Below are 9,056 nucleotides of genomic sequence, written 5' to 3' on the forward strand. Positions count from 1 at the left end.
AAATACATAAATATAAGATGAATTAAAATATGCTTTGAAAAAATGAGCATCTTGTTGATTTAAAAATATTAGTTCTGGGCACATTTTTAATCTGATGTTATTTCAAATAACTTTGCATTGATAATAAGGGTGGGGACATTTGAAATAACAAGTAATCATATGAAAAAAGACAAATCATGCAAATATTTTAATTGTACAAATAGATTTATTCTGCTTTTTATATTCAAGAAATAGCTTCCAATCTGAATATGAGAATATTTTTCAAAAGTACCTTACAATAAATATATGCAGAATTTTAAGCAAAAATACAACATCGAAGAAGACATACTGAATAAAAAGTCATTATATTATTTGGAGAACAAATAAAATAACACTAAAGAAAAAATAAGTAAAAAACTTGTAAAGCAAAGTTGAATTTGTGCCACACAGAAAAATACAGGCCTAAATCACAATGTGTGTGATCAATCATTTTCATAATCATAGATCCTCTTGTAATACAGGTGTTAAAAATTTATTTTTCAACAAAATACTTCAAAGACAGTATAGACACTTTGGATGCCTTATGAATACTGTCCTTTTTGGCTGTCTCCCAGAACATGGTCCAGTTGAAAGGGGAAAAACATGTTCAACAAAACCTTGGAGCTATTATTCCAACACTAACTCTATTTCTGATTTTCACAATTTTACCTTTCATTTGATCATTCAACTATTGTTAACAAAGGAATGATAGGGATCAACAGGATATGAAACGAACTAAAAATTCGTATGTTCATTTTAAATATTAATATTTTATAATTAAAGATTAGATATGTTCCTTTTAAATATTGATATTTAATATTGAATTAAATTAAACTGAATCAAAAATCTTATTCAGGAAATAAAGGTAAAGTGAGGTGTTGTGAAATAAGACAATTCTACTGTGATCTTGTTGCCCTAATTTTGCTGTCAACTAATTAGTTCATTTCTCATTGTAATTCTAAATTTCGTTTATCAAGAAGTAAAAAGTTTGAAATGTTAGTAATTGGCAATATTCCAATTTCAGAACTCAAAAAAGCCATTTTTGAGGACTATTGGCTTTTTGCCTTGTTTGAATAAAACATTTAAATCCCATGCCAGCAATTAATAGCAAGAGTAGGCAAATGTTCAAACATTGTAATCTATTATGCACTTTTAAAGGATCCTACCACTTACTGTATACTTATTACAGGTCATTATATTCCCTATTTCATATAACCTTCAAAGATAGTTGATATAGAGGTTACATTGTTTCTTACAAACAAGGAAACTGAGGCTCAGAGGATTACAGCACTTTTCCTGGATGAGTAGTGCTATATTTGGACCCACAGAGAATTCTGAGAAGATGATGGAGTAGGAAGCATCAGAAACATGTCTCCCTGCCTTGACAACAATTGCACAGGCAGAATCTGTCTGATATTGCTATTTTAGAACTCTGGAATATACTGAAAGTTTTAGACTTCCAGGGGAAGGCTTGGATGATAAATTGCGGGTAATTTTACTTCTTAACACTGTCACCCTCCCTTCAGCCACACGTCAGGCAGTTGATCATATGTTTCTTGCACCCAGAGTAGCTTGCATCTAGCTTATAGAAGCCAAAAAGGAACCTCTTCTACAAATTTTTGGAACCTGCATTCTGAGCAATGATTCTTGCTGCTTCTGATTCAAAGAGGTAGAGACAAAAAAGCAGAAACCATTATTTTATACCCACCCTCAATTATTGCAAGCCCCTCTTACTCTGAATGAAACAATTTCCAGGTGATTTAATGGGCTGATGCTTTCTTCCTCCATTCATTTTTTCCCTTCTCCCACTTTGGGAGCCAGGTATAGACATGAAGTACTTTCGAAAACAATTATATACATGAGGGAAAATGACAAGCTCAATGCTTGCCCAGTAGAAGGTGGAGTCTCACAAAAATACTTGAGAAAATCTTAAATTGACACCTCTGGCTGAATCTCAGCAGAGATATCCTATAATAATCAAGAAAGTATAAATAAAACATGGCACATGCTGGGGAAGAGATAGAATTAATTTCTAGTTACTATATCATTAAATTTAAATGTTCAGGTTTCAACAACAAAATCCCAAGGCATACAAAGGAATGGAAAAGTATGTCCCATTTAAAAGAGGGGAAATAAAACAACAACAACAAAAAACCCAGAAACTGTTCCTGGAAAATACTTGATGGCTGATCTACTCAGGCCTTAAAACAACTGTCTTAAAAAATTCTCAAAAAACTAAAAGAAGATATGGAGAAAGTCAAGAAATATATGAACACAAGTGAAATAGAAATAGAGACAGTAATTCTAAAAATAAACCAAAAGAAATCCTATAACTCAAAATTATAACAAATAAAATATTTACTAGAGGGGTTCAAAAGCAATTTAATCAGGAAAAAGAAGGAGGCAGCAAACCTCAAGTTAAGATGATGAAAATTGCTGAATCTGAAGTACAGAATTAAAAAAAAAGATTGAAGGAGTTTGTACATAGGGAGCTGGGGGATGCTAACAAGTGAATTACCATATGCATCATGGAGTCCGAGAAAGAGGAAAAAGTATAAAAAAATTTGGAGAATATTTAAAGAAATAATGGTTGGAATCTTCCAATTTGAATGGAAGACATGAATATTAACATTCAAGAAGCTTAACAAACTACAAGTAAACTGAAAGAGAACACAGCAAGACACATTATAATTAAAATGTTGAAAGTAAAAGACAAGGAGAATTTTGAAAGCAGTAAAACAGAATTGACTTACCACATACAGGAGACAGCAGATGATCATCATATATTTAGATTTAGTTTCAGATTTAATCAAAAGATGTGTCATCAGAAACCTTGGCGGCCAGAAGACACTGAGCTGATATATTCAAAGTACTGAAAATAAAAATAAAAAATGTGTCAACTAAGAGTTCTATATCTGCCCAAATTGTTCCTAAAAAGTGTGGAAATAATTAAGGCATTCCCAGATAACAAAAGCTAGGGAGGATGTTACTACTAAACTTGACCTATAAGAAATACCAAAAGGCATACTGCATGTTGAAATCAAATGACACTAGACAGTAACTTGAATACAGATAAACACATCCGAATTTTGGTAAAGATAAGTACAAGAGCAATTACAAAAGCTAGTAATATTGTGACTCCACTTTTTTTCCTCAACATAATGTAAGAAACTAAAAAATTCAAACAAAAACAATTACTTATCTGAAAACTAGTATTATTGTTGCTTGGTTTATAATTTCAAAATTGGTTTTCTGCAAAATTTAAGAGACATGTGCTAAAAATAATTATTAGTTTATGTTTTTGGACATATGATACATAAAGATGTATTTTTATGTATAAAAATTTTATACATTTTTACATATAAAAATGCAAAGATGTATTTTATACATAAAGATTTTGTAACATCAACAGCTGAAAGAAGTGGAGATGTAGCTATAAAGTCAGCAGAGTTTTTGTATGTCATTTAAGTTAAGCTGGCATAAATTCTAATTAGAGTGTGGTAAAATAAGGATGCTAAATGTAATCCCCATGGGAACCATGAAAAGCGAGCCACAGAATATTTGCAAAAGGAAATGAGGAAGGAATTTAAATGTTTTACTTTTAAAAAAAATCAACAAAATATAAAAGAAGATAGTAAAGCAGGAAATGAGGAACAAAAAAGTTATATATAGAAAACAAATAGTAAAATGACAGATGTAACTTGCTGACAAGTAAGTGCTTCAAATTAAGTGAATTAAACTTTTAATAAAAACAATTCATTTTAAAAACAGCATGCAATTATTCTACTTTAAATAAGAAAAGATTATAAGAGATAAAGAAAGATATATATTAATAAAATGTTCAATACAGGAAGAAGATATAATAGTGACAAACACATATGTACCTAATTACAAACTATCATGGTATATGAAGCATAAATTGATTTAAGTAAAGAGTGAAATAGATAGTTCTGTGATGATAGTTTAAAACATTAATAATTCATTCTAAATAGATAGACCAACCAGAGATAAGATAATAGAAGGAAAACAGAAAACTTGAACAGCACAATGTACCAACTAGATATAATAAACTCTACCCAACAACATCAGGATGGACATTCTTCTCAAGTTCCCATGGAATATTTCCAAGTTCAGACCATATGGTAGGCCACAAATTAGGTTTAGTAATTTAAAATATATATCAAAAAGTTTATTCTCTATCAAAAATGGGATAAAGTTAGAAATCAATAACAGAAGAAAAATTAGAAATTTCACAGTCATGTGGAAATTGGTACACTGTTAACCAATGAATTAAATAATAAATCAAAATGAAAATTAGAAACTAACGAGAAGAGTAAAAATGAAAATACAACATATCAAAACTTATAGAACACAGAGTAATGCTATGTGAAATTTATAGCTATAAATGCTTACATTAAAAAAGAAAAAATATCTCAAATTAACAACCTAACTATGCAACTGAAAAATCTATCAAAACAGCAACCTGAATCCAAAGCTGACAATAAGGAAATAATAAATACTAGAGCCAAAATAACAAGCTAGAGAATAAAAAATGTCGAGAATAGAAACAAAATCAAAAATTGTGTTAAGAAAATAATAAAACAAACAATTATTTATCCAGATTCACTAAAAGAAAAACAGAGAAGAATCAAATTAGTACAATCCAAAATGAAAAGGAGACATTACTATTGATTGCATAGAAATAAAAATAAGTATAACAAAGTACTATGAATAACTATTTGCCAACAAATGATAAGCTAGATGAAATGGAAAAATTTCTAGAAAGGTAAAACATACAAAGGCTAAATCACAAAAAAATTAAAAATTAAATCAACTTATAACTAGTAAGAAATTTGAATCAGAATCTCCTGACCAAAAGAAATTACCTGGTGGCTTTGTTGGTGAATTCTATCAAACACTTAAAGAACACATATCAATCTTTATCAAATTTTTCCAAAAACTGAAGAGGAGGGAACACTTTTTATTTCACCTACTTCATTTTATGAGGCCAATATTACCCTAATACTAAAGCCAGACAAAAATACTTCTGCATGAAAAGAAAAATGCAAACTATTATCTTTTATGAACATTGATGCAAAAATCCTCATCAAAATACTAGTAAACCAAGTTTAGTAGCATATTAAAAGAATTATATACCATGGACAAGAGGATTTTATTTTTGAAATGCAAGGATGGTTCGCCATATAAAGACTAATCCATGTAACATATAACATTTATAGAACAAAGGAGCAAAAACTACAGGATCAACTCAAATAACATGGAAAAAGCATTTAATAAAATTTGTACCCTTTAGTGATGAAAAAAATCTCAGCAAACTAGGAATAGAAAGAAACTACCACGATGTAATAAAAGCTTTATAAGAAAGAGTCACTTCAAATATTACACACAAGATTGAAAAATGAATCTTTTCCTCTAAGATCAGCAATAAGGCAAGAATGCTCTCTTTTGCAACTTCTATTCCACATGGTAGTGGGAGTCTTAGTCACGACAATTATGTAAGAAAAGCAAACAAAAGTCCTCCAAATTGAAATGATGGGAAAAAAATTATCTCTGTACCTAAATGATATAATCTTAGATTTTAAAAATGCCTGAATATTACACACACACACACACACACACACACACACACACACACACCACGTGCGTGCACAGAGTTACAACTAAAAACTCAATTCAGCAACTTTATTGGATATAAACTCAACACAAAAAAATCTGTTGCATTTATGCACAGTAACAATCAACAATTTGAAAAGAAAATTAAGAAAATAATTTATAGTAGAATGAAAAATAACAAAATAGAGGTAAAAGAAACAGAAACAAAAACCTTGAAGATTAAAAGCTACAAAACATTTCTGAAGGAATTAAGGAAGGCATAAATAAATGAAAAACTATCCCATTTCCATGGATTAAAGCCTTAAAATTGTTAAAATGTTAATACTGCCCAATCTACAATAAATTTCACATATATTCTTAAATGATTAAAAAAGGGTGCCAAGATCATGCAATGGGGAAAAGACAGTCTTTTCAACAAATGATCTAGAGAAAACTAGATACAGCATACAAAAGACTGAAATTTGACCCTTTCCAATGCCACGTGCAAATCTTAACTTATAATGAATTCATAACCCAAATGTAAGACCTAAATCTATAAAACTCTTAGAATAAAACACAGGGCAAAAGCTTCATGATAATTGGATTGGTGATATTTTATATATGACACCAAAGACATAGAAAAAGACAAATTATATTTTATGAAAATTATTTTTAAATGTGCATTAAAAGACCATTAACAGAATAAAAAAGCAATCCATCAAATGGGAAACATTATTTGCAAATATTGGGTTTGATAAGGAATTTTATTGTTCTGAATACATGGAAACTACCTAAAATTCAACAATAAAAACACAAACAACCAGATTTAAAAATAAACAAAAAACTTGAACTTTTCTCCAAAGAAGATACATGAATGGCCAACAAGCACATGAAAAAAAAAATGCTCAACATCACTAATCATCAGGGAAATGCAAATCAAAACTACAGTAAGATACCATCTCACATCCATTATGATGGCTACAATCAGAAAAACAGAAAATAAGTTTTGTCAAGGTTGTGGGACATTAGAACCCTTATAAACTGTTGGTGGGAATGTAAAATGGTACAGTCACTGTAGAAAACAGAGGGGGAGTTTCACAAAAAATTTAAAAGAGTTGCCATATGAAAACAGGGTCTGTTCTGGAAGAGATATTTATACACTCATATTTATATCAACATTCCTCACCATAGCTAAAATAAAGAAGCAAACCAAGTGTCCTACATTTGGATGAATGGATAAGCAAAATGTGCATAAAATAAACTATTATTCATCCCTAAAAACAAAGAAAATTATGACAGTTCAAAAACATTTGGTTTTGCTAAGGTAATACACTCATTTATAACTGAATATATAGGTTGGTGAAAAAGTAATTGCTGATTTTGCCATTACTTTCCATGGTAAAATCACAATTACTGTTGTATCAAGCTAATATTTCACAAAGGAGCTTGTGTTTTACAGAAAATACTTACATTTGTATAATGGCCTTCAACTTTTCTGACAAAAACATTTTGGGGAGGCGATACTGCTAGGTAACATTGAAATGACAAATGGTAAAACTAACTCAAAATGGGAGAACTAAGAATAAGTCATAACTTAGATGCTTGAATTTATCTTGCCATTCTTAGGCCGATTCATGAGCACATTTGCTTATTCAATCTAGGCATAATGCCAAATAATGACAAATACGGTTTGAAATTTTATTTAGGTGTTGCTATTGCACTTGCATTATTTTCTGTGAATGAATTTAAGTTTCTTAACTAAGTCATCGTAAAACGAAAAAAAATGACCATTATGTTTAATGAAATTATTTCTGGATTACATTTCTCTGTGTTAACAGTAGAATAGATCCTTCTTACTGCCTTGAGAACCTGTCCCTCCGGCTTTGTCATGGAGCTGAGGCTAGGACTTTACTTAAAACCACATATTCTGGGTTTCTTCCTCTCTTAATCTGATTCTCTCACTCCTTTACAAAGCTCTTGTTAGTTTCTATTTTCTGTTTCCCAGAAACACTTTCTTAATAAGTCACTTGCAAAGGAATCTTGATAGTAAGGTTTTCTTCTGTGGAACTCACCCTACGCTGTCATTTAGTTTTACTTTCATACCTCCACTGTTCAAGAACAGTAATTCAATATCCATTGAGTGCTAAGTATGTGCCATATTTCCTAATATGGAAAGTATGACAGTGATACTAAGTCAGGATGAAGGTGACAGTGAACTCCAAACAATTGTAGATTCAAAAAGATCAAAGTTTTTATCTGTTTCCCATAAATAGGTGTAATGTGGGGTTTGTATGGATTTTTCTATCAGCAGGGACAAATGGTCCTTCTATTTGTTTATCTCGTTCAGTAAGAACTCTTACATATACTAATCAAATATGGTGGTGCGTCTCTATAAAGAGCCAGAAGAAGCAAGAGGAAGGTGAAGGGAATATCCCTCGGTTTCAAGACGGTTTTCAGCTTGTAAACATAAAAGACAACCTCTAGTGTGAGCTTATCACAAGGACAAGCTTTGTGGCAACAAGGATGGGAAAGCTAGTCTTTATTTTTGGTAGTCATATGCTTAACAGATATTAACAGGGTATTTCGAATAGATAATAATCAGATAATGAATATTGGGTAAAAAGGAGTATCTCTACCACATCAAGCAAAAAACAGCCTTCGCCTTTCCTCTCAAGCATCTTTTTTTTACTGTGTAGGAGTGTTTTAGGCATTCCAAAAATGTGAATTAAAACATATCAAAGCATTCCTTATAACCAGTTAACTGTACTCCTGTTGTTATTTTAAGCAATAAATCTAAAATATTTTTAAAAAGGATAAATTTGAGGCAAATCTAAGCATCATAAAAGTCTGTTAAATGCCTGCAGAAGATTTTTAATGCCACGCAATATATTAAAGCATCCGCCTTATTCCAACAGTCTGTTTGAAAGCAAGATTTCCTCTCCAGCAAAAAGTCATTTTTGTTATATGACTCTGAAGAATTGTATCAGCTACTTAAATACGCAGAATTGTTGGTCTCTTTTGTGTTGTGATTCTGCAGAAAGGTTCCCATGAATAAATATTTTGAAACCATCAATCTAGAAATGCAACATTCAGCAAGTCTGTTTAGAAGTATACTTACTGAGAAAATATCCATTTTACATAGAAAAAATATGTATTTAGGAAAATGTTCCACTAAGATAAAAAATGTATTTCATTCTGATTTCAAAGAGTTGCAGAGGCCGGGCGCGGTGGCTCACGCCTGTAATCCCAGCACTTTGGGAGGCCGAGGCGGGTGGATCACGAGGTCAATAGATCGAGACCATCCTGGTCAACATGGTGAAACCCCGTCTCTACTAAAACTACAAAAAATTAGCTGTGCATGGTGGCGCGTGCCTGTAATCCCAGCTACTCGGGAAGCTGAGGCAGGAGAATTGCCCGAACCCAGG

The sequence above is a fragment of the Cebus imitator genome, unplaced genomic scaffold, assembly GCF_001604975.1.
Source record: "Cebus imitator isolate Cc_AM_T3 unplaced genomic scaffold, Cebus_imitator-1.0 Scaffold721, whole genome shotgun sequence".
In the NCBI taxonomy this organism is placed as follows: Eukaryota; Metazoa; Chordata; class Mammalia; order Primates; family Cebidae; genus Cebus; species Cebus imitator.